At 38.0% G+C, this 21956-nt stretch overlaps 17 non-coding genes across 17 annotated transcripts; all 17 read right to left on the reverse strand.

The window, feature by feature from the left end:
* Positions 1-1412: 1412 nt before the first annotated feature.
* Positions 1413-1484, reverse strand: TRNAQ-CUG (transfer RNA glutamine (anticodon CUG)). The gene has a single exon. It is a non-coding gene; the product is annotated as a tRNA-Gln (tRNA).
* Positions 1485-3196: 1712 nt separating this feature from the next.
* On the reverse strand, positions 3197-3268 carry TRNAQ-CUG (transfer RNA glutamine (anticodon CUG)). Its single transcript has one exon. It is a non-coding gene; the product is annotated as a tRNA-Gln (tRNA).
* A 727-nt stretch (positions 3269-3995) lies between these two features.
* Positions 3996-4077, reverse strand: TRNAS-AGA (transfer RNA serine (anticodon AGA)). The gene has a single exon. It is a non-coding gene; the product is annotated as a tRNA-Ser (tRNA).
* Positions 4078-4962: 885 nt separating this feature from the next.
* On the reverse strand, positions 4963-5034 carry TRNAQ-CUG (transfer RNA glutamine (anticodon CUG)). The gene has a single exon. It is a non-coding gene; the product is annotated as a tRNA-Gln (tRNA).
* A 728-nt stretch (positions 5035-5762) lies between these two features.
* On the reverse strand, positions 5763-5844 carry TRNAS-AGA (transfer RNA serine (anticodon AGA)). Its single transcript has one exon. It is a non-coding gene; the product is annotated as a tRNA-Ser (tRNA).
* Positions 5845-6746: 902 nt separating this feature from the next.
* TRNAQ-CUG (transfer RNA glutamine (anticodon CUG)) lies at positions 6747-6818 on the reverse strand. The gene has a single exon. It is a non-coding gene; the product is annotated as a tRNA-Gln (tRNA).
* A 728-nt stretch (positions 6819-7546) lies between these two features.
* Positions 7547-7628, reverse strand: TRNAS-AGA (transfer RNA serine (anticodon AGA)). Its single transcript has one exon. It is a non-coding gene; the product is annotated as a tRNA-Ser (tRNA).
* Positions 7629-8531: 903 nt separating this feature from the next.
* TRNAQ-CUG (transfer RNA glutamine (anticodon CUG)) lies at positions 8532-8603 on the reverse strand. The gene has a single exon. It is a non-coding gene; the product is annotated as a tRNA-Gln (tRNA).
* A 1713-nt stretch (positions 8604-10316) lies between these two features.
* Positions 10317-10388, reverse strand: TRNAQ-CUG (transfer RNA glutamine (anticodon CUG)). The gene has a single exon. It is a non-coding gene; the product is annotated as a tRNA-Gln (tRNA).
* A 727-nt stretch (positions 10389-11115) lies between these two features.
* TRNAS-AGA (transfer RNA serine (anticodon AGA)) lies at positions 11116-11197 on the reverse strand. The gene has a single exon. It is a non-coding gene; the product is annotated as a tRNA-Ser (tRNA).
* Positions 11198-15857: 4660 nt separating this feature from the next.
* TRNAQ-CUG (transfer RNA glutamine (anticodon CUG)) lies at positions 15858-15929 on the reverse strand. The gene has a single exon. It is a non-coding gene; the product is annotated as a tRNA-Gln (tRNA).
* A 728-nt stretch (positions 15930-16657) lies between these two features.
* TRNAS-AGA (transfer RNA serine (anticodon AGA)) lies at positions 16658-16739 on the reverse strand. The gene has a single exon. It is a non-coding gene; the product is annotated as a tRNA-Ser (tRNA).
* A 903-nt stretch (positions 16740-17642) lies between these two features.
* On the reverse strand, positions 17643-17714 carry TRNAL-CAG (transfer RNA leucine (anticodon CAG)). Its single transcript has one exon. It is a non-coding gene; the product is annotated as a tRNA-Leu (tRNA).
* A 728-nt stretch (positions 17715-18442) lies between these two features.
* Positions 18443-18524, reverse strand: TRNAL-UAA (transfer RNA leucine (anticodon UAA)). The gene has a single exon. It is a non-coding gene; the product is annotated as a tRNA-Leu (tRNA).
* A 918-nt stretch (positions 18525-19442) lies between these two features.
* On the reverse strand, positions 19443-19514 carry TRNAL-CAG (transfer RNA leucine (anticodon CAG)). The gene has a single exon. It is a non-coding gene; the product is annotated as a tRNA-Leu (tRNA).
* A 728-nt stretch (positions 19515-20242) lies between these two features.
* On the reverse strand, positions 20243-20324 carry TRNAS-AGA (transfer RNA serine (anticodon AGA)). Its single transcript has one exon. It is a non-coding gene; the product is annotated as a tRNA-Ser (tRNA).
* A 903-nt stretch (positions 20325-21227) lies between these two features.
* Positions 21228-21299, reverse strand: TRNAQ-CUG (transfer RNA glutamine (anticodon CUG)). The gene has a single exon. It is a non-coding gene; the product is annotated as a tRNA-Gln (tRNA).
* Between the last annotated feature and the right edge of the window lie 657 nt (positions 21300-21956).

Consider the following 21956-nt stretch of genomic DNA (forward strand, 5'->3'; position numbering starts at 1 on the left):
TCTGGCTAATAATTAGCGTGCTGGATCTATTAGCTGGAAAAAGGGTGAGAAAAAAAGAAATTGCAAAACTTCTGCTCATCCAGAAGTCACTAAAGATTTTTCATGGTGTGCTAAAAGGTTCCATCGGAAAGATAATTCAAGTAGAGTTGGTGCAAATCAAAGTTCATATCCCAGTCCATCAGTCACGGCAGTGATCTGTGTTCGCTGGAAAAAAGGAGGATTTGCACCACATACCTGATGGCACCCTCTGAGCTTTGTTTGATTGGTGGTGTGATGCACAAGTGACATCTCACCTGGCTGACTAATCAAAAGAAGATCTACAGATGCTGTTAAGCTGGTTCTACAAATACAATCCAAAGCTTACAGACCATTTCTGTGGGGGATAGACTTGGGAATGTGGATATTGATCTACTAAGACAATTCGTCAAAATGTTACATGAAGTTAAACATAGTTGGTAGGATTTGAACCTACGCAAGGAGACCCCAATGAATTTCTAGTCCATCGCCTTAATAACTCGGCCACAACTACTCATATGCTGTTTCACACCTTTTCTTAGAGCACCATGATCAATATCAGTGATTATCCTTCTGGAAGACATTTCAGAAAATGGAAGATTTCAATTGGAAACAAAATTCCAGGCCTCACTGAAATGTAAAAATCTGATTTAAAGGTATCATCAATTGGAACCTTTTACAGTTCAAGGTTTATTAAAATTCATAAGGCGGATTTAGAGTGACTTTGATCCAAACACCTCCTGAAAAAGGCTTTGAAAATGCTCAATAGTTTGAACAGATTCATTTCCATGCAAAAAGACTTGCTGTTCATATGATCAGGTATTGAGCATCTTTTAACCTCATTAAGTTTCCCAAAACGCCAAGCGGTTAACAGAAGTGAGCATATCATTTTTCAGGTATATTTTGCTTGCTTTATACTTGCTATACAAGTCAATGAGTAGGTTAGAAAGACCCCTGGAAGGTTCCTGAGTGACGTTCACAGCATTTTGCGAGCAAAAAAGAAACTTAAACAAACTCATTTGTGCCCAAAGCAATACTTAGAAAAACATCACCAAACTATGTTTACAAAAATGCTGGAAAACACTAAAAAGGGTGATTCAGGAAAAGAATCGCTGTCGTTTCTTGAGGCCGTTTCGGCTTGAAATCCTGGTCAGTTTCAACCATCTGGAAAAAGTGTCATGCGAACATTGGCACAAGTCATAGAGTACGATTGCTTGGTGTGACATACATGATATGAGTTTTGCTTCATGAAGTCAAGTTTAACTTTTGAGTTAAACTTTCTTGATAGATCTTTTTGCCATGTGGATTTTAACTTTCTCTTTTTATGTTAAACCATGTGCATTGGCAAATTGAGTGTGAGCAGAAAAGATAAAACTGCTATGCACAAAGAATTTCTCAGGTTCCACTGAGATTTGAACTCAGATCGTTGGATTCAGAGTCCAAAGTGCTAACCATTAAACCATGGAACCACATGACCAATGAAGCTGGCTGGATTTTCTTTTGAAAACAGTAAAAGAGCATGTGTAAATAGTGGAAATGTGAGAAATTCACTCTTAATCCAGTGATCTGAGTTCTAATCTCAGTGGAACATGGGAATTCATGCATTATGATGAAAACTGGTTCTAAATCTGTTCTGCAAATGTATATCTAACACACATTGCTAAATTAATATCTCCTCCCTTTTTATTCCACAAGTGTGCTTAAAGTTCCATGATATCACAACAAGGACAGTTTTAAAATGTTGATGAAATCTGGCTAATAATTAGCGTGCTGGATCTATCAGCTGGAAAAAGGGTGAGAAAAAAAGAAATTGCAAAACTTCTGCTCATCCAGAAGTCACTAAAGATTTTTCATGGTGTGCTAAAAGGTTCCATCGGAAAGATAATTCAAGTAGAGTTGGTGCAAATCAAAGTTCATATCCCAGTCCATCAGCCACGGCAGTGGTCTGTGTTCACTGGAAAAAAGGAGGATTTGCACCACATACCTGATGGTACCCCCTGAGCTTTGTTTGATTGGTGGTGTGATGCACAAGTGACATCTCACCCGGCTGACTAATCAAAAGAAGATCTACAGATGCTGTTAAGCTGGTTCTACAAATACAATCCATAGATTACAGACCATTTCTGTGGGGGATAGACTTTGGAATGTGGAAATTGATCTACTCAGATAATTCGTCAAAATGTTTCATGAAGTTAAATTTGGTTGGCAGGATTTGAACCTATGCGGGAAGACCCCAATGAATTTCTAGTCCATCGCCTTAACCACTCGGCCACAACTACTCAAACGCTGTTTCACTTTTATGAGTTTCAAACCTTTTCTTATAGCACCATGATCAATATCAGTGATTATCCTTCTGGAAGACATTTCAGAAAATGGAAGATTTCAATTGGAAACAAAATTCCAGGCCTCACTGAAATGTAAAAATCTGATTTAAATGTATCATCAATTGGAACCATTTACAGTTCAAGGTTTAATAAAATTCATAAGGTGGATTTAGAGTGACTTTGTTCCAAACACCTCCTGAAAAAGGCTTTGAAAATGCTCAATAGTTTGAACAGATTCATTTCCATGCAAAAAGACTTGCTGTTCATATGATCAGGTATTGAGCGTCTTTTAACCTCATTAAGTTTCCCAAAATGCCAAGCGGTTAACAGAAGTGAGCATATCATTTTTCAGGTATATTTTGCTTGCTTTATACTTGCTATACAAGTCAATGAGTAGGTTAGAAAGACCCCTGGAAGGTTCCTGAGTGACGTTCACAGCATTTTGCGAGCAAAAAAGAAACTTAAACAAACTCATTTGATGCCCAAAACAATACTTAGAAAAACATCACCAAACTATGTTTACAAAAATGCTGGAAAACACTAAAAAGGGTGATTCAGGAAAAGAATCGCTGTCGTTTCTTGAGGCCGTTTCGGCTTGAAATCCTGGTCAGTTTCAACCACCTGGAAAAATGTCATGCGAACATTGGCACAAGTCATAGAGTACGATTGCTTGGTGTGACATAGATGATATGAGTTTTGCTTCATGAAGTCAAGATTAACTTTTGAGTTAAACTTTCTTGATAGATAGATCTTTTTGCCATGTGGAATTTTACTTTCTCTTTTTATGTTAAACCATGTGCATTGGCAAATTGAGTGTGAGCAGAAAAGATAAAACCACTATGCACAAAGAAATTCTCAGGTTCCACTGAGATTTGAACTCAGATCGCTGGATTCAGAGTCCAAAGTGCTAACCATTACACCATGGAACCTCATGACCAATGAAGTTGGCTGGATTTTCTTTTGAAAACAGGAAAAGAGCATGTGTAAATAGTGGAAATGTGAGAAATTCCCTCTTAATCCAGTGATCTGAGTTCTAATCTCAGTGGAACCTAGGAATTCATGCATTATGATGAAAACTGGTTCCAAAGCTGTTCCGCAAATGTATATCTAACACATATTGCTAAATTAATATCTCCTCCTTTTTATTCCACAAGTGTGCTTAAAGTTCCATGATATCACAACAAGGACAGTTTTAAAATGTTGATGAAATCTGGCTAATAATTAGCGTGCTGGATCTATCAGCTGGAAAAAGGGTGAGAAAAAAAGAAATTGCAAAACTTCTGCTCATCCAGAAGTCACTAAAGATTTTTCATGGTGTGCTAAAAGGTTCCATCGGAAAGATAATTCAAGTAGAGTTGGTGCAAATCAAAGTTCATATCCCAGTCCATCAGCCACGGCAGTGGTCTGTGTTCGCTGGAAAAAAGGAGGATTTGCACCACATACCTGATGGCACCCTCTGAGCTTTGTTTGATTGGTGGTGTGATGCACAATTGACATCTCACCTGGCTGACTAATCAAAAGAAGATCTACAGGTGCTGTTAAGCTGGTTCTACAAATACAATCCATAGATTACAGACCATTTCTGTGGGGGATAGACTTTGGAATGTGGAAATTGATCTACTCAGATAATTTGTCAAAATGTTTCATGAAGTTGAATGTACTTAACAGGATTTGAACCTACGCGGGAAGACCCTAATGGATTTCTAGTCCATCGCCTTAACCACTCGGCCACAACTACTCAAGCACTGTTTCATTCTTATGAGTTTCACACCTTTTCTTATAGCACCATGATCAATATCAATGATTATCCTTCTGGAAGACATTTCAGAAAATGGAAGATTTCATTTGGAAACAAAATTCCAGGCCTCACTGAAGTGTAAAAATCTGATTTAAACGAATCATCAATTGGAACCTTTTACAGTTCAAGGTTTATTAAAATTCATAAGGCGGATTTAGAGTGACTTTGTTCCAAACACCTCCTGAAAAAGGCTTTGAAAATGCTCAATAGTTTGAACAGATTCATTTCCATGCAAAAAGACTTGTTGTTCAAATGGTCAGGTATTGAGCGTCTTTTATCCTCATTAAGTTTCCCAAAACGCCAAGCGGTTAACAGAAGTGAGCATATCATTTTTCAGGTATATTTTGCTTGCTTTATACTTGCTATACAAGTCAATGAGTAGGTTAGAAAGACCCCTGGAAGGTTCCTGAGTGACGTTCACAGCATTTTGCGAGCAAAAAAGAAACTTAAACAAACTCATTTGATGCCCAAAACAATACTTAGAAAAACATCACCAAACTATGTTTACAAAAATGCTGGAAAACACTAAAAAGGCTAATTCAGGAAAAGAATCGCTGTCGTTTCTTGAGGCCGTTTCGGCTTGAAATCCTGGTCAGTTTCAACCACCTGGAAAAAGTGTCATGCGAACATTGGCACAAGTCATAGAGTACAATTGCTTGGTGTGACATAGATTATATCAGTTTTGCTTCATGAAGTTTTGCTTTCTTGATAGATAGATCTTTTTGCCATGTGGATTTTAACTTTCTCTTTTTATGTTAAACCATGTGCATTGGCAAATTGAGTGTGAGCAGAAAAGATAAAACTGCTATGCACAAAGAATTTTTCAGGTTCCACTGAGATCTGAACTCAGATCGTTGGATTCAGAGTCCAAAGTGCTAACCATTACACCATGGAACCACATGACCAATGAAGCTGGCTGGATTTTCTTTTGAAAACAGTAAAAGAGCATGTGTAAATAGTGGAAATGTGAGAAATTCACTCTTAATCCAGTGATCTGAGTTCTAATCTCAGTGGAACATGGGAATTCATGCATTATGATGAAAACTGGTTCTAAATCTGTTCCGCAAATGTATATCTAACACACATTGCTAAATTAATATCTCCTCCCTTTTTATTCCACAAGTGTGCTTAAAGTTCCATGATATCACAACAAGGACAGTTTTAAAATGTTGATGAAATCTGGCTAATAATTAGCGTGCTGGATCTATCAGCTGGAAAAAGGGTGAGAAAAAAAGAAATTGCAAAACTTCTGCTCATCCAGAAGTCACTAAAGATTTTTCATGGTGTGCTAAAAGGTTCCATCGGAAAGATAATTCAAGTAGAGTTGGAGCAAATCAAAGTTCATATCCCAGTCCATCAGCCACGGCAGTGGTCTGTGTTCGCTGGAAAAAAGGAGGATTTGCACCACATACCTGATGGCACCCTCTGAGCTTTGTTTGATTGGTGGTGTGATGCACAAGTGACATCTCACCCGGCTGACTAATCAAAAGAAGATCTACAGATGCTGTTAAGCTGGTTCTACAAATACAATCCATAGATTACAGACCATTTCTGTGGGGGATAGACTTTGGAATGTGGAAATTGATCTACTCAGATAATTCGTCAAAATGATTCATGAAGTTAAACATAGTTGGCAGGATTTGAACCTATGTGGGAAGAACCCAATGGATTTCTAGTCCATCGCCTTAACCACTCGGCCACAACTACTCAAATGCTGTTTCACTTTTATGAGTTTCAAACCTTTTCTTATAGCACCATGATCAATATCAGTGATTATCCTTCTGGAAGACATTTCAGAAAATGGAAGATTTCAATTGGAAACAAAATTCCAGGCCTCACTGAAATGTAAAAATCTGATTTAAAGGTATCATCAATTGGAACCTTTTACAGTTCAAGGTTTATTAAAATTCATAAGGTGGATTTAGAGTGACTTTGTTCCAAACACCTCCTGAAAAAAGCTTTGAAAATGCTCAATAGTTTGAACAGATTCATTTCCATGCAAAAAGACTTGCTGTTCATATGATCAGGTATTGAGCGTCTTTTAACCTCATTAAGTTTCCCAAAATGCCAAGCGGTTAACAGAAGTGAGCATATCATTTTTCAGGTATATTTTGCTTGCTTTATACTTGCTATACAAGTCAATGAGTAGGTTAGAAAGACCCCTGGAAGGTTCCTGAGTGACGTTCACAGCATTTTGCGAGCAAAAAAGAAACTTAAACAAACTCATTTGATGCCCAAAACAATACTTAGAAAAACATCACCAAACTATGTTTACAAAAATGCTGGAAAACACTAAAAAGGGTGATTCAGGAAAAGAATCGCTGTCGTTTCTTGAGGCCGTTTCGGCTTGAAATCCTGGTCAGTTTCAACCACCTGGAAAAAATGTCATGCGAACATTGGCACAAATCATAGAGTACGAGTGCTTGGTGTGACATAGATGATATGAGTTTTGCTTCATGAAGTCAAGTTTAACTTTTGAGTTAAACTTTCTTGATAGATAGATCTTTTTCCATGTGGATTTTAACTTTCTCTTTTTATGTTAAACCATGTGCATTGGCAAATTGAGTGTGAGCAGAAAAGATAAAACCACAATGCACAAAGAAATTCTTAGGTTCCACTGAGATTTGAACTCAGATCCCTGGATTCAGAGTCCAAAGTGCTAACCATTACACCATGGAACCTCATGACCAATGAAGTTGGCTGGATTTTCTTTTGAAAACAGGAAAAGAGCATGTGTAAATAGTGGAAATGTGAGAAATTCCCTCTTAATCCAGTGATCTGAGTTCTAATCTCAGTGGAACCTAGGAATTCATGCATTATGATGAAAACTGGTTCTAAAGCTGTTCCGCAAATGTATATCTAACACATATTGCTAAATTAATATCTCCTCCCTTTTTATTCCACAAGTGTGCTTAAAGTTCCATGATATCACAACAAGGACAGTTTTAAAATGTTGATGAAATCTGGCTAATAATTAGCGTGCTGGATCTATCAGCTGGAAAAAGGGTGAGAAAAAAAGAAATTGCAAAACTTCTGCTCATCCAGAAGTCACTAAAGATTTTTCATGGTGTGCTAAAAGGTTCCATCGGAAAGATAATTCAAGTAGAGTTGGTGCAAATCAAAGTTCATATCCCAGTCCATCAGCCACGGCAGTGGTCTGTGTTCGCTGGAAAAAAGGAGGATTTGCACCACATACCTGATGACACCCTCTGAGCTTTGTTTGATTGGTGGTGTGATGCACAATTGACATCTCACCTGGCTGACTAATCAAAAGAAGATCTACAGATGCTGTTAAGCTGGTTCTACAAATACAATCCATAGATTACAGACCATTTCTGTGGGGGATAGACTTTGGAATGTGGAAATTGATCTACTCAGATAATTTGTCAAAATGTTTCATGAAGTTAAATGTAGTTGGCAGGATTTGAACCTATGCGGGAAGAACCCAATGGATTTCTAGTCCATTGCCTTAACCACTCGGCCACAACTACTCAGACACTGTTTCATTCTTATGAGTTTCACACCTTTTCTTATAGCACCATGATCAATATCAGTGATTATCCTTCTGGAAGACATTTCAGAAAATGGAAGATTTCAATTGTAAACAAAATTCCAGGCCTCAGTGAAATGTAAAAATCTGATTTAAAGGTATCATCAATTGGAACCTTTTACAGTTCAAGGTTTATTAAAATTCATAAGGCGGATTTAGAGTGACTTTGTTCCAAACACCTCCTGAAAAAGGCTTTGAAAATGCTCAATAGTTTGAACAGATTCATTTCCATGCAAAAAGACTTGCTGTTCATATGATCAGGTATTGAGCGTCTTTTAACCTCATTAAGTTTCCCAAAACGCCAAGCGGTTAACAGAAGTGAGCATATCATTTTTCAGGTATATTTTGCTTGCTTTATACTTGCTATACAAGTCAATGAGTAGGTTAGAACGACCCCTGGAAGGTTCCTGAGTGACGTTCACAGCATTTTGCGAGCAAAAAAGAAACTTAAACAAACTCATTTGATGCCCAAAACAATACTTAGAAAAACATCACCAAACTATGTTTACAAAAATGCTGGAAAACACTAAAAAGGGTAATTCAGGAAAAGAATCGCTGTCGTTTCTTGAGGCCGTTTCGGCTTGAAATCCTGGTCAGTTTCAACCACCTGGAAAAAGTGTCATGCGAACATTGGCACAAGTCATAGAGTACAATTGCTTGGTGTGACATAGATGATATGAGTTTTGCTTCATGAAGTCAATTTTAACTTTTGAGTTAAACTTTCTTGATAGATAGATCTTTTTGCCATGTGGATTTTAACTTTCTCTTTTTATGTTAAACCATGTGCATTGGCAAAATGAGTGTGAGCAGAAAAGATAAAACCACTATGCACAAAGAAATTCTCAGGTTCCACTGAGATTTGAACTCAGATAGCTGGATTCAGAGTCCAAAGTGCTAACCATTACACCATGGAACCTCATGACCAATGAAGCTGGCTGGATTTTCTTTTGAAAACAGTAAAAGAGCATGTGTAAATAGTGGAAATGTGAGAAATTCACTCTTAATCCAGTGATCTGAGTTCTAATCTCAGTGGAACTTGGGAATTCATGCATTATGATGAAAACTGGTTCTAAAGCTGTTCCGCAAATGTATATCTAACACATATTGCTAAATTAATATCTCCTCCCTTTTTATTCCACAAGTGTGCTTAAAGTTCCATGATATCACAACAAGGACAGTTTTAAAATGTTGATGAAATCTGGCTAATAATTAGCGTGCTGGATCTATCAGCTGGAAAAAGGGTGAGAAAAAAAGAAATTGCAAAACTTCTGCTCATCCAGAAGTCACTAAAGATTTTTCATGGTGTGCTAAAAGGTTCCATCGGAAAGATAATTCAAGTAGAGTTGGTGCAAATCAAAGTTCATATCCCAGTCCATCAGCCACGGCAGTGGTCTGTGTTCGCTGGAAAAAAGGAGGATTTGCACCACATACCTGATGGCACCCTCTGAGCTTTGTTTGATTGGTGGTGTGATGCACAATTGACATCTCACCTGGCTGACTAATCAAAAGAAGATCTACAGATGCTGTTAAGCTGGTTCTACAAATACAATCCATAGCTTACAGACCATTTCTGTGGGGGATAGACTTGGGAATGTGGAAATTGATCTACTCAGATAATTCATCAAAATGTTACATGAAGTTAAACATAGTTGGCAGGATTTGAACTTACGTGGGAAGACCCCAATGGATTTCTAGTTCATCGCCTTAACCACTCGGCCACAACTACTCAGACACTGCTTCATTCTTATGAGTTTCACACCTTTTCTTATAGCACCATGATCAATATCAGTGATTATCCTTCTGGAAGACATTTCAGAAAATGGAAGATTTCAATTGGAAACAAAATTCCAGGCCTCACTGAAATGTAAAAATCTGATTTAAAGGTATCATCAATTGGAACCTTTTACAGTTCAAGGTTTATTAAAATTCATAAGGCGGATTTAGAGTGACTTTGTTCCAAACACCTCCTGAAAAAGGCTTTGAAAATGCTCAATAGTTTGAACAGATTCATTTCCATGCAAAAAGACTTGCTGTTCATATGATCAGGTATTGAGCGTCTTTTAACCTCATTAAGTTTCCCAAAACGCCAAGCGGTTAACAGAAGTGAGCATATCATTTTTCAGGTATATTTTGCTTGCTTTATACTTGCTATACAAGTCAATGAGTAGGTTAGAAAGACCCCTGGAAGGTTCCTGAGTGACGTTCACAGCATTTTGCGAGCAAAAAAGAAACTTAAACAAACTAATTTGATGCCCAAAGCAATACTTAGAAAAACATCACCAAACTATGTTTACAAAGATGCTGGAAAACACTAAAAAGGGTGATTCAGGAAAAGAATCGCTGTCGTTTCTTGAGGCCGTTTCGGCTTGAAATCCTGGTCAGTTTCAACCACCTAGAAAAAGTGTCATGCGAGCATTGGCACAAGTCATAGAGTACGATTGCTTGGTGTGACATAGATGATATGAGTTTTGCTTCATGAAGTCAAGTTTAACTTTTGAGTTAAACTTTATTCATAGATAGATCTTTTTGCCATGTGGATTTTAACTTTCTCTTTTTATGTTAAACCATGTGCATTGGCAAATTGAGTGTGAGCAGAAAAGATAAAACCGCTATGCACAAAGAATTTCTCAGGTTCCACTGAGATTTGAACTCAGATCACTGGATTCAGAGTCCAGAGTGCTAACCATTACACCATGGAACCACATGACCAATGAAGCTGGCTGGATTTTCTTTTGAAAACAGTAAAAGAGCATGTGTAAATAGTGGAAATGTGAGAAATTCACTCTTAATCCAGTGATCTGAGTTCTAATCTCAGTGGAACCTGGGAATTCATGCATTATGATGAAAACTGGTTCTAAAGCTGTTCTCAAATGTATATCTAACACACATTGGTAAATTAATATCTCCTCCCTTTTTATTCCACAAGTGTGCTTAAAGTTCCATGATATCACAACAAAGACAGTTTTAAAATGTTGATGAAATCTGGCTAATAATTAGCGTGCTGGATCTATCAGCTGGAAAAAGGGTGAGAAAAAAAGAAATTGCAAAACTTCTGCTCATCCAGAAGTCACTAAAGATTTTTCATGGTGTGCTAAAAGGTTCCATCGAAAAGATAATTCAAGTAGAGTTGGTGCAAATCAAAGTTCATATCCCAGTCCATCAGCCACGGCAGTGGACTGTGTTGGCTGGAAAAAAGGAGGATTTGCTCCACATACCTGATGGCACCCTCTGAGCTTTGTTTGATTGGTGGTGTGATGCACAAGTGACATCTCACCCGGCTGACTAATCAAAAGAAGATCTACAGATGCTGTTAAGCTGGTTCTGCAAATACAATCCATAGATTACAGACCATTTCTGTGGGAGATAGACTTGGGAATGTGTAAATTGATCTACTCAGATAATTCGTCAAAATGTTACATGAAGTTAAATGTAGTTGGCTGGATTTGAACCTACGCGGGAAGACCCCAATGGATTTCTAGTTCATCGCCTTAACCACTCGGCCACAACTACTCAGACACTGTTTCATTCTTATGAGTTTCACACCTTTTCTTATAGCACCATGATCATAGAATCATAGAATCATAGAATGTAGAGTTGGAAGGGACCTCCTGGGTCATCTGGTCCAACCCCCTGCTCAAAGCAGGATTCACTAAATCATCTCAAACAGATGTCTGTCCAGCCTCTGTTTGAAGACGTCCATTAAAGGGGAACTCACCACCTCTCGTGGCAGCCTGTTCCACTCATTGATCACCCTCACTGTCAAAAAGTTTTTTCTAATATCTAATCTGTGTCTCCTCCCATTTAGTTTTATCCCATTGCTTCTAGTCTTTCCTTGTGCAAATGAGAATAAAGATGATCCTTCTACAATGTGACAGCCCTTGACATATTTGTAGACAGCTATTAAGTCTCCTCTCAGTCTTCTTTTTTGCAAGCTAAACATTCCCAAATCCTGCAACCGTTCCTCATAGGACATGGTTTGCAGACCAGTCACCATTCTGGTCGCTCTTCTCTGAACTTGCTCCAGTTTGTCTATGTCTTTTTTAAAATGTGGTGCCCAAAACTGTACACAGTATTCCAGATGAGGTCTGACCAAAGAGGAGTAAAGTCCGATAATGACTTCACGTGATCTAGACTGTATGCTTCTGTTAATACATCCCAGAATTGTATTTGCCTCTTTTGCTGCTGCATTACACTGTTGACTCATGTTCAGTCTATGATCTATTAGTATACCTAATTCTTTTTCACATGTACTGTTGCTTAGCTCTATTCCTCCCATTCTGTATATGCTTTTTTCATTTTTATTGCCCAGATGTAGTACTTTGCATTTTTCCCTGTTAAAAACCATTCTGTTGTTTGCTGCCCACTGCTCCAGTTTATTTAGGTCTTTTTGAATCCTCTCTCTCTCTTCTCTAGTATTAGCTATCCCTCCTAGCTTTGTGTCATCAGCAAATTTAATCAGTTTATCCTCAATTCCTTCATCTAAATCATTGATAAAGATGTTGAACAATACAGGTCCCAGGACGGAGCCCTGTGGTACCCCACTTGAGACATTCATCCAGCTGGATGTGAAGCCATTTACAATCACCCTTTGAGTCCGATCACTAAGCCAGTTATGAATTCACCTAACAGTTGCCTGGTCCATTGCATACTTGGTCATTTTTTCAATAAGGATGGTGTGAGATACTTTGTCAAATGCTTTGCTGAAGTCAAGATATACTATATCTACAGGATTTCCCTGATCCACCCAGTCAGTGATTCTGTCATAGAAGGAAATTAAGTTAGTCTGACATGACTTGTTAGTTACAAACCCATGCTGACTCTGGTTAATCACTTCATTCTTATCCATGTACTTACATACATGTTGTTTAATAATTTGTTCAAAGATCTTTCCTGGTATAGAAGTCAGACTCACCGGCCTATAGTTCCCTGGGTCCACCTTCTTCCCCTTTTTGAAGATAGGAACAACATTTGCTCTTCTCCAGTCTTCTGGGACTTCTCCTGTTCTCCAAGAATTTTCAAAGATTATGGAGAGTGGTTCTAAAATTTCTTCTACGATCTCCTTCAGTACTCTGGGGTGTAATTCATCTGGAGCTGGAGACTTGAACTCATTTATGTTAGCTAAATATTCCCTCACAATCTTTCTGTTTACAGATAACTTGGATTCTTCTATTCCTTTAAAACGACAGTGAAGATCAGTTGATGATACATTTTCTTTCTGAGAGAAAACAGATGCAAAATAGGAATTAAAAAGTTCGGCCTTCTCAACATCCTCTCTTACCATTTCTCCATTTTCATCCTGTAAAAATCCTATAGCATCTTTGACTTTTCTTTTACTTTTGACATACCCCCAAAATCCTTTTTTGTTGCTTTTGACATCTCTTGCAAGCCTTAATTCATTGTCAGCTTTAGCTAACCTGATACGTGCCCTACAGGATCTGCAGACTGCATTATAATCTTCTTTAGATATGCCTCCCTCTTTCCATTTAATAAACATTTCTTTCTTTCTTTTTAGCATGTGTTTAAGTTCTGTGTTCATCCATCCTGGTTTCCTTAAATGCTTCCCATTCTTCCTACTTTTCGGGATTGTTAACGATTGTGCTTTGAGAATCTCATTTTTAAAAATTTCCCATCCTTCCTGGACATTTTTGTCCTTAAGGACATCCAGCCATTGGATCCCTCCTATTCTCTTTCTGAGTCTCTTAAAATCTGCCTTTCTAAAGTCTAACCTTGAAGTTTGAGTCTTCACATGTCTTCCTCCTCTAGTTATCGAAAATTCTATAATAGCATGATCGCTGCCTCCTAGGGTCCCAGCCACCTTTACCTCCTCAACCATTTCATCCCTGTTTATAAGGATTAGATCCAAAGTAGCAGATCCCCTTGTTTTCTCCCCTACCTTTTGGAAGATAAAGTCAGCAAGAGAGGATAAGAATTTGCTTGACCTGTTAGTTTTACTTGAGAGAGATTCCCAACAAATGTCTGGATAGTTGAAATCTCCCATGACCACTACGTCATATTTTTTTGAGAACTTGGTCATTTGATACATAAAGAGTTCATCCATATCTTCAGCTTGCCCAGGTGGCCTGTAGTAATTGCGTACAATGGTGTCCTTTCCGTTGTTCTCTCCTTGTATTCTTACCCAAACAGTTTCCACAGAACTCCCAATCTCTGAAGCTTCAATCTCTGTGCAGATATACGCTTTTCTAACATACAATGCGACACCTCCTCCTCGTTTATCAAGTCTGTTTCTTGCAAATAAGTTGTATCCTTTTAGCCTTTTATTCCAATCATGTGTATCATCCCACCAAGTTTCAGTGATTCCAATGACATCATATTTCTTTTCCTGCATTAGTAGTTCCAATTCTCCTTGTTTGTTGCCCATGCTTTGTGCATTTGTATAAAAACATTTTAGTTTGTGATTGGTTTCTCTTCCTCCCATATTTTTATTATTTAAATTGTTTTGTCTTTGTTCTTCCTTTCCACTTCCAGTAGCAGAGATCTCAATAGTATTTGTCAGCTGTATGGCTTTTTCTGGCCTTTTGCTTCCCTTCCCACATTGTTCTAGTTTAAAGCTCTCCTGATGAGTGTAGCAAGGCGACTTCCAAATACATGTTTTCCAGTCTTTGTAAGGTGCACCCCATCTCTAGCAAGTAGTCCATCGTATAGGTAATTCATTCCGTGATCCAGAAATCCAAATCCTTGTTGACGGCACCATCGACGTAGCCAGTTGTTCACCTGTAGAATCTTATTCCACCTCATTGCTCCATGGCCATCCACTGGGAGGATGGATGAGAAGACCACCTGCGCTCCCAATTCTTTCACTTTCTTGCCTAAGTCTTCAAAGTCACTGCAGATGGTTTCTAGGTCCTTTCTTGCGGTGTCATTTGTCCCCACATGTATTAGCAGGAATGAATAGTGATCTGTAGGTCTGAAGAGTCTTGATATCCTGTCAGACACATCTTTAATTTTTGCTCCTGGAAGACAGCACATTTCTCTTGAGGTTATGTCTGGTCTGCAGATAGCGGCCTCTGTTCCTCTTAACAGGGAATCCCCCATGACCACCACTCTCCGTTTTTTCTTCACAACATTCTTCTTTCTCCATCCAGGAGGATTCTGAGTGCTTACAAGGTTATTCATTGCTGGCAAAGTCTTATCTTGCTGTATTTCTTCATGGTGCTCCTGTGAGAGAGCCTGATACTGGTTCCTGAGCAGTATAGGTGCTGACTGCCTCTCGATCCTCCTGCTTCTCTGGGTCACATGCTTCCATTCCTCTGTTTCCTCAGGTGCAGTTCGATTATATATCAGTGATTATATATCAGTGATTATATATCAGTGATTATCCTTCTGGAAGACATTTCAGAAAATGGAAGATTTCAATTGGAAACAAAATTCCAGGCCTCACTGAAATGTAAAAATCTGATTTAAAGGTATCATCAATTGGAACCTTTTACAGTTCAAGGTTTATTAAAATTCATAAGGCGGATTTAGAGTGACTTTGTTCCAAACATCTCCTGAAAAAGGCTTTGAAAATGCTCAATAGTTTGAACAGATTCATTTCCATGCAAAAAGACTTGCTGTTCATATGATCAGGTATTGAGCGTCTTTTAACCTCATTAAGATTCCCAAAACGCCAAGCGGTTAACAGAAGTGAGCATATCATTTTTCAGGTATATTTTGCTTGCTTTATACTTGCTATACAAGTCAATGAGTAGGTTAGAAAGACCCCTGGAAGGTTCCTGAGTGACCTTCACAGCATTTTGCGAGCAAAAAAGAAACTTAAACAAACTCATTTGATGCCCAAAACAATACTTAGAAAAACATCACCAAACTATGTTTACAAAAATGCTGGAAAACACTAAAAAGGGTGATTCAGGAAAAGAATCGCTGTCGTTTCTTGAGGCCATTTCGGCTTGAAATCCTGGTCAGTTTCAACCACCTGGAAAAAGTGTCATGCGAACATTGGCACAAGTCATAGAGTACGATTGCTTGGTGTGACATAGATGATATGAGTTTTGCTTCATGAAGTCAAGTTTAACTTTTGAGTTAAACTTTCTTGATAGATAGATCTTTTTGCCATGTGGATTTTAACTTTCTCTTTTTATGTTAAACCATGTGCATTGGCAAATTGAGTGTGAGCAGAAAAGATAAAACTGCTATGCACAAAGAATTTCTCAGGTTCCACTGAGATTTGAACTCAGATCGTTGGATTCAGAGTCCAAAGTGCTAACCATTACACCATGGAACCAAATGACCAATGAAGCTGGCTGGATTTTCTTTTGAAAATAGTAAAAGAGCATGTGTAAATAGTGGAAATGTGAGAAATTCACTCTTAATCCAGTGATCTGAGTTCTAATCTCAGTGGAACCTGGGAATTCATGCATTATGATGAAAACTGGTTCTAAAGCTGTTCCGCAAATGTATATCTAACACACATTGCTAAATTAATATCTCCTCCCTTTTTATTCCACAAGTGTGCTTAAAGTTCCATGATATCACAACAAGGACAGTTTTAAAATGTTGATGAAATCTGGCTAATAATTAGCGTGCTGGATCTATCAGCTGGAAAAAGGGTGAGAAAAAAAGAAATTGCAAAACTTCTGCTCATCCAGAAGTCACTAAAGATTTTTCATGGTGTGCTAAAAGGTTCCATCGGAAAGATAATTCAAGTAGAGTTGGTGCAAATCAAAGTTCATATCCCAGTCCATCAGCCACGGCAGTGGTCTGTGTTCGCTGGAAAAAAGGAGGATTTGCACCACATACCTGATGGCACCCTCTGAGCTTTGTTTGATTGGTGGTGTGATGCACAAGTGACATCTCACCCGGCTGACTAATCAAAAGAAGATCTACAGATGCTGTTAAGTTGGTTCTACAAATACAATCCATAGATTACAGACCATTTCTGTGGGGGATAGACTGGGGAATGTGGAAATTGATCTACTCAGTTAATTCGTCAAAATATTACATGAAGTTAAACGTAGTTGGCAGGATTTGAACCTATGCAGGAAGACCCCAATGGATTTCTAGTCCAGCGCCTTAACCACTCGGCCACAACTACTCAGACACTGATTCACTCTTATGAGTTTCACACCTTTTCTTATAGCACCATGATCAATATCAGTGATTATCCTTCTGGAAGACATTTCAGAAAATGGAAGATTTCAATTGGAAACAAAATTCCAGGCCTCACTGAAATGTAAAAATCAGATTTAAAGGTATCATCAATTGGAACCTTTTACAGTTCAAGGTTTATTAAAATTCATAAGGCGGATTTAGAGTGACTTTGTTCCAAACACCTCCTGAAAAAGGCTTTGAAAATGCTCAATAGTTTGAACAGATTCATTTCCATGCAAAAAGACTTGCTGTTCAAATGATCAGGTATTGAGCGTCTTTTAACCTCATTAAGTTTCCCAAAACGCCAAGCGGTTAACAGAAACGAGCATATCATTTTTCAGGTATATTTTGCTTGCTTTATACTTGCTATACAAGTCAATGAGTAGGTTAGAAAGACCCCTGGAAAGTTCCTGAGTGATGTTCACAGCATTTTGCGAGCAAAAAAGAAACTTAAACAAACTCATTTGATGCCCAAAACAATACTTAGAAAAACATCACCAAACTATGTTCACAAAAATGCTGGAAAACACTAAAAAGGGTGATTCAGGAAAAGAATCGCTGTCGTTTCTTGAGGCCGTTTCGTCTTGAAATCCTGGTCAGTTTCAACCACCTGGAAAAAGTGTCATGCGAACATTGGCACAAGTCATAGAGTACGATTGCTTGGTGTGACATAGATTATATGAGTTTTGCTTCATGAAGTCAAGTTTAACTTTTGAGTTTAACTTTCTTGATAGATAGATCTTTTTGCCATGTGAATTTTAACTTTCTCTTTTTATGTTAAACCATGTGCATTGGCAAATTGAGTGTGAGCAGAAAAGATAAAACCGCTATGCACAAAGAATTTCTCAGGTTCCACTGAGATTTGAACTCAGATCACTGGATTCTGAGTCCAGAGCGCTAACCATTACACCATAGCACCACATGACCAACGAAGCTGGCTGGATTTTCTTTTGAAAACAGTAAAAGAGCATGTATAAATAGTGGAAATGTGAGAAATTCACTCTTACTCCAGTGATCTGAGTTCTAATCTCAGTGGAACCTGGGAATTCATGCATTATGATGAAAACTGGTTCTAAAGCTGTTCCGCAAATGTATATCTAACACACATTGGTAAATTAATATCTACTCCCTTTTTATTCCACAAGTGTGCTTAAAGTTCCATGATATCACAACAAAGACAGTTTTAAAATGTTGATGAAATCTGGCTAATAATTAGCGTGCTGGATCTATCAGCTGGAAAAAGGGTGAGAAAAAAAGAAATTGCAAAACTTCTGCTCATCCAAAAGTCACTAAAGATTTTTCATGGTGCGCTAAAAGGTTCCATCGGAAAGATAATTCAAGTAGAGTTGGTGCAAATCAAAGTTCATTTCCCAGTCCATCAGCCACGGCAGTGGTCTGTGTTCGCTGGAAAAAAGGAGGATTTGCACCACATGCCTGATGGCACCCTCTGAGCTTTGTTTGATTGGTGGTGTGATGCACAAGTGACATCTCACCCGGCTGATTAATCAAAAGAAGTTCTACAGATGCTGTTAAGCTGGTTCTACAAATACAATCCATAGATTACAGACCATTTCTGTGGGGGATAGACTTGGGAATGTGGAAATTGATCTACTCAGATAATTCGTTAAAATGTTACATGAAGTTAAACGTAGTTGGCAGGATTTGAACCTACGCGGGAAGACCCCAATGGATTTTAAGACCATCGCCTTAACCACTCGGCCACAACTACTCAGACACTGTTTCATTCTTATGAGTTTCATTCTTATGAGTTTCACACCTTTTCTTATAGCACCATGATCAATATCAGTGATTATCCTTCTGGGAGACATTTCAGAAAATGGAAGATTTCAATTGGAAACAAAATTCCAGGCCTCACTGAAATGTAAAAATCTGATTTAAAGGTATCATCAATTGGAACCTTTTACAGTTCAAGGTTTATTAAAATTCATAAGGCGGATTTAGAGTGACTATGTTCCAAACACCTCCTGAAAAAGGCTTTGAAAATGCTCAATAGTTTGAACAGATTCATTTCCATGCAAAAAGACTTGCTGTTCAAATGATCAGGTATTGAGCGTTTTTTAACCTCATTAAGTTTCCCAAAACGCCAAGCGGTTAACAGAAATGAGCATATCATTTTTCAGGTATATTTTGCTTGCTTTATACTTGCTATACAAGTCAATGAGTAGGTTAGAAAGACCCCTGGAAAGTTCCTGAGTGACGTTCACAGCATTTTGCGAGCAAAAAAGAAACTTAAACAAACTCATTTGATGCCCAAAACAATACTTAGAAAAACATCACCAAACTATGTTTACAAAAATGCTGGAAAACACTAAAAAGGGTGATTCAGGAAAAGAATCGCTGTCGTTTCTTGAGGCCGTTTCGTCTTGAAATCCTGGTCAGTTTCAACCACCTGGAAAAAGTGTCATGCGAACATTGGCACAAGTCATAGAGTACGATTGCTTGGTGTGACATAGATGATATGAGTTTTGCTTCATGAAGTCAAGTTTAACTTTTGAGTTTAACTTTCTTGATAGATAGATCTTTTTGCCATGTGGATTTTAACTTTCTCTTTTTATGTTAAACCATGTGCATTGGCAAATTGAGTGTGAGCAGAAAAGATAAAACCGCTATGCACAAAGAATTTCTCAGGTTCCACTGAGATTTGAACTCAGATCACTGGATTCTGAGTCCAGAGCGCTAACCATTACACCATAGCACCACATGACCAACGAAGCTGGCTGGATTTTCTTTTGAAAACAGTAAAAGAGCATGTATAAATAGTGGAAATGTGAGAAATTCACTCTTAATCCAGTGATCTGAGTTCTAATCTCAGTGGAACCTGGGAATTCATGCATTATGATGAAAACTGGTTCTAAAGCTGTTCCGCAAATGTATATCTAACACACATTGGTAAATTAATATCTCCTCCCTTTTTATTCCACAAGTGTGCTTAAAGTTCCATGATATCACAACAAAGACAGTTTTAAAATGTTGATGAAATCTTGCTAATAATTAGCGTTCTGGATCTATCAGCTGGAAAAAGGGTGAGAAAAAAAGAAATTGCAAAACTTCTGCTCATCCAGAAGTCACTAAACATTTTTCATGGTGTGCTAAAAGGTTCCATCGGAAAGATAATTCAAGTAGAGTTGGTGCAAATCAAAGTTCATATCCCAGTCCATCAGCCACGGCAGTGGTCTGTGTTCGCTGGAAAAAAGGAGGATTTGCACCACATACCTGATGGCACCCTCTGAGCTTTGTTTGATTGGTGGTGTGATGCACAAGTGACATCTCATCTGGCTGACTAATCAAAAGAAGATCTACAGATGCTATTAAGCTGGTTCTACAAATACAATCCATAGATTACAGACCATTTCTGTGGGGGATAGACTTGGGAATGTGGAAATTGATCTACTCAGATAATTTGTCAAAATGTTACTTGAAGTTAAATGTAATTGGTAGGATTTGAACCTACGCAGGAAGACCCCAATGGATTTCTAGCCCATCACCTTAACCACTCGGCCACAACTACTTAGACACTGTTACATTCTTATGAGTTTCACACCTTTTCTTATAGCACCATGATCAATATCAGTGATTATCCTTCTGGAAGACATTTCAGAAAATGGAAGATTTCAATTAGAAACAAAATTCCAGGCCTCACTGAAATGTAAAAATCTGATTTAAAGGTATCATCAATTGGAACCTTTTACAGTTCAAGGTTAATTAAAATTCATAAGGTGGATTTAGAGTGACTGTGTTCCAAACAACTCCTGAAAAAGGCTTTGAAAATGCTCAATAGTTTGAACAGATTCATTTCCATGCAAAAAGACTTGCTGTTCATATGATCAGGTATTGAGCGTCTTTTAACCTCATTAAGTTTCCCAAAACGCCAAGCGGTTAACAGAAGTGAGCATATCATTTTTCAGGTATATTTTGCTTGCTTTATACTTGCTATACAAGTCAATGAGTAGGTTAGAAAGACCCCTGGAAGGTTCCTGAGTGATTTTCACAGCATTTTGCGAGCAAAAAAGAAGCTTAAACAAACTCATTTGATGCCCAAAACAATACTTAGAAAAACATCACCAAACTATGTTTACAAAAATGCTGGAAAACACTAAAAAGGGTGATTCAGGAAAATAATCACTGTCGTTTCTTGAGGCCATTTCGGCTTGAAATCCTGGTCAGTTTCAACCACCTGGAAAAAGTGTCATGCGAACATTGGCACAAGTCATAGAGTACGATTGCTTGGTGTGACATAGATGATATGAGTTTTGCTTCATGAAGTCAAGTTTAACTTTTGAGTTTAACTTTCTTGATAGATAGATCTTTTTGCCATGTGGATTTTAACTTTCTCTTTTTATGTTAAACCATGTGCATTGGCAAATTGAGTGTGAGCAGAAAAGATAAAACCGCTATGCACAAAGAATTTCTCAGGTTCCACTGAGATTTGAACTCAGATGGCTGGATTCAGAGTCCAGAGTGCTAACCATTACACCATGGAACCACATGACCAATGTAGCTGGCTGGATTTTCTTTTGAAAACAGTAAAAGAGCATGTGTAAATAGTGGAAATGTGAGAAATTCACTCTTAATTCAGTGATCTGAGTTATATTCTCAGTGGAACCTGGGAATTCATGCATTATGATGAAAACTGGTTCTAAAGCTGTTCCGCAAATGAATATCTAACACACATTGGTAAATTAATATCTCCTCCCTTTTTATTCCACAAGTGTGCTTAAAGTTCCATGATATCACAACAAGGACAGTTTTAAAATGTTGATGAAATCTGGCTAATAATTAGTGTGCTGGATCTATCAGCTGGAAAAAGGGTGAGAAAAAAAGAAATTGCATAACTTCTGCTCATCCAGAAGTCACTAAAGATTTTTCATGGTGTGCTAAAAGGTTCCATCGGAAAGATAATTCAAGTAGAGATGGTGCAAATCAAAGTTCATATCCCAGTCCATCAGCCACGGCAGTGGTCTGTGTTCGCTGGAAAAAAGGAGGATTTGCACCACATACCTGATGGCACCCTCTGAGCTTTGTTTGATTGGTGGTGTGATGCACAAGTGACATCTCACCTGGCTGACTAATCAAAAGAAGATCTACAGATGCTGTTAAGCTGGTTCTACAAATACAATCCATAGATTACAGACCATTTCTG

The sequence above is a fragment of the Phyllobates terribilis genome, unplaced genomic scaffold (assembly GCF_046119375.1).
Source record: "Phyllobates terribilis strain yellow unplaced genomic scaffold, ASM4611937v1 Scaffold_13__5_contigs__length_258822181, whole genome shotgun sequence".
In the NCBI taxonomy this organism is placed as follows: Eukaryota; Metazoa; Chordata; class Amphibia; order Anura; family Dendrobatidae; genus Phyllobates; species Phyllobates terribilis.